At 37.9% G+C, this 3,254-nt stretch overlaps 1 protein-coding gene and 1 long non-coding RNA gene across 2 annotated transcripts in view; both read right to left on the reverse strand.

Moving 5' to 3' along the window:
* The window catches only part of si:ch211-225h24.2 (uncharacterized protein LOC564539 homolog), a 73,749-nt gene that overhangs the window by 63,337 nt on the left and 7,158 nt on the right, over nt 1-3,254 (reverse strand). The window lies entirely within an intron of this gene.
* On the reverse strand, nt 1,337-2,657 carry LOC130545338 (uncharacterized). The gene is made up of 3 exons (XR_008961636.1): nt 2,515-2,657; nt 2,323-2,382; nt 1,337-1,848 (listed from the first exon to the last, which is right to left on the reverse strand). It is a non-coding gene; the product is annotated as an uncharacterized LOC130545338 (long non-coding RNA).

Genomic DNA, 3,254 nt, shown 5'->3' on the forward strand with positions numbered 1-3,254 from the left:
TGTGTGTCTGTGTTGCATTGCTACAGTGATAAGGTCATAACTGTCATGTCACTGTCTCAGTCTGCCTCTGTCTTGTCCGTCTACCCCTTGGTGAGCACCTGGAGGTGCTCATTAAAGGGGGGGCTTCTGTCATGGCTCTGCTTCCTTAGTCATGTTTTTCTTGGTCCTGTAGCAGAGCCATGACAAAGTCTTTGGTTATGTGTGGAGAGAAACATATTGTTGTCCGTTTGACAATAATATACGTTCTCTCCAGTGTCTTGTCATTGGCCCCATTCCTCTCGTTTCCTTGTGATCTTTCCCTGAGTGTTTAATGTCCCACACCTGCCCCGTGTAATTATCCCTCGTTTGTCTTCCCTATATATACCCTCTTGTTTCTTTGTCTTGTGCTCGTGTATTACGTTGTGTCTACGTTGCGTTGTACTGCATTGTGTTAGTGTTCATGTTCGTGCTCTCACCCGTGTTCCTGTTCCTTGCCCTGTTCGTGGTTTGTGAGTTTTGTGCCTTGTATTATTTAAGACGTTTGGTCGTGTCCTTTAGTTTAGTTTATTGTTCTTGTTTTCATTTTGCCCCCCCGTGGGAAGTCTTTTGTTTTATATTTCTTAGTTCTGTTTTCCCCCATTGTGGGTGTTTTTGTTCCGTTTTTGTTTTTTGTATAATAAATATATCTGTTAACCCCTTCACTGCCTGCCTGCGCTTGGGTTCTTCTGCCAATCCGTGACATAAACATTTCTACATCATCAATAGAGTTAAATGTAATTAATTTTTAATGCTGTCATTAGAGTGGAAGTGAATATAATTTATTGAAAATATTTTCCAAGGCTTACAAATAAGTATTTCATGCAAAATTCTGTTAATGCAAACTCAATATAATGTGCAATGAAAGGTACAGATGTTACCCATTTGAATGCCCATGCCATACCATTACAATAAAGATAGAAAGGGGTGTATTAACATCACTGCTTTATAAAGTTACATTCACAATGTTGCACTTTCAATGTAATCGAAATGTACTACCAGATTTAAAAAGGCAGAGAAACTGAGAAAATGTCACTTTAGAAAAGGCACATGGACAGATGTCACTAAGGCCTAGACGCTCAGCCTCATAACCTGAACGCAATTTGCCCTTGACTGAGATGAGACTTATCCATGCAACAATTCACCCAAATGCAGAAATCTGCATGACCAATAAAATACAAAGCAGACAGAAATATAGGCCTAGACGAAATGCACAGTCAAATATTTATTCATAAGTTTTGTAAAGTTTTATAACAGAATCACAGCAACAATCTGTCAAACTTCTTTAACACTTGCGTATATAAAGCAATAGTTAGGTATATCGTTTATATTGTTAAATCACGCAGTTTCACTGTTGAGTTCTCATTTAACCCAAACCCAGGATAGAGTGAATGTGGTGTGGACTCTGTGGATGAGGGTCATTGTTTCAGAGACGCTGTAGAAGGACAGAATTCCTGCACTGTGATCCACATACACTCCTATTCTACAAGAACTGGACACTACTGGGAGTTCAGTCTGTTTATAACTGTGCCAGAATTAACTACTGGAGGCAAAGCAGTCCAAACTCCAGGACTCATCATTATCTCCAAATCCACACTCATCACCTCTTCCCTTCCTACTGACGCTCTTATATGACACTGATATACTCACAACATGACTCCTATTCCACTCAACCTCCCAGTAACAGCGTCCACACACACTCTCTCTACACAACACCTGTTCCCAGTGATCAAATCTGTCTGGATGATCAGGATACTGCTGGACTCTGTTCCCCTCAAGACAGACAGATGTTCCCTTGTGCTGTGTTTGGATCCAGAGATAACAGTCGGAAATCTGACGAAGATAAAATACAGATTATAATTTAAAGGCTTCTTTGGATGTATTTATGTTTCTTTAAGCATGCATGAGTTTAAATGTCTGTCAGTTCCCAAGTGATCATATGTTATTCGTTTTGAGTCATTGGGGAATAACAGTCCATCAAATGTTTCAACTAGCCAATTAAAGTTAAGTGTTCCAGAGCACTGTATACTAATATGAGATCATGTGTTAACTTAAAGCTGTTAAAATATCTTTAATGCAACTAAATGACATTCCAATCTGTCTAAAGACGGATCAGAAAAACACCAGCGCACAATAAAGTATAACACACATACACAACAATCCCATTGTTTCAGACAGACAATTCACATTTTATCTCAGAATTTCAGTTATGAATCTAAATTTCAGTTATACATTGAAATCCACAGAAATAAAAACCTATGTCAGTACAATTTATTTAAATACGTCACTTGAGATGATGTGTCTTACATTGTAGGAACTCTGTTCTGGTCTTGAGTTCGTTGGTCGGAATAACTTCAATGTATGTAACTGAAAAAGTAAAGTGACGTAATTTAGTGGATTCTCATGTAAAATCTCATTTTAATATGCTCTGCGTTTTCGTCTGTTATATTCTGCTGAAGTCATTTATGAGAGTAAATCTAAATAGTAAATATTCTTTACCTTTGCCAGATATCCTTTCAATCTCTCATTTACAGACACCCTCCACTTTTTCTTTTAGTCGATAGACAGATTTCCCCACATCATCAAATGGAGAGAACTGACAATGATGTTGTCTGTAGATCCAAGAGGTGCAAAGAGAGACTGGAAACTGCATGAAAATAATATGATTAAAAACTTTATCATCTTAAAAACTTTATCATCTCCACACTATTTGTTTGTGCGTTCTGTACACTGGCGAACTCGCTGTGTACAGTATACGCTGATTCAACGATCCAACTGCACAGCTAAAGACATTACAATGATTTACGTCATGTTCATTTAATAAATTTCAAGAAATTAAACGTACTTGGATGCAAAACAAACAGCCGTGAAACACAGGCTGGCTCTTGTTCTGCAACTCTTTTTAGGGCGTCAGTGTGCTGATAACGAAACAGCGCCTCCACTGTGGCGTAATGTCGCAACTGCAGTTACACTGTAAAAAATATTCCGTAAATTTTACGGTAAAAAACCGGCAGCTGTGGTTGCCAGAACTTTACCGTCAAAAGTACGGTTGCAACGTTATTGGTTTTACGGGATTGCACCCACTGTACCGTATATTTTACGGTTGATAATTTTCTTTTTTACGGTTCATAACTGTCTAATTTACTTGTTTATGCTGTTATAAAAACAGTTTATACCTGTCAAATTCCAGGATTTACATTGTATTAATTACGGTTCATAACCATCTTTTTTACAGTTCA

This window comes from Triplophysa rosa, linkage group LG21 (assembly GCF_024868665.1).
Source record: "Triplophysa rosa linkage group LG21, Trosa_1v2, whole genome shotgun sequence".
In the NCBI taxonomy this organism is placed as follows: Eukaryota; Metazoa; Chordata; class Actinopteri; order Cypriniformes; family Nemacheilidae; genus Triplophysa; species Triplophysa rosa.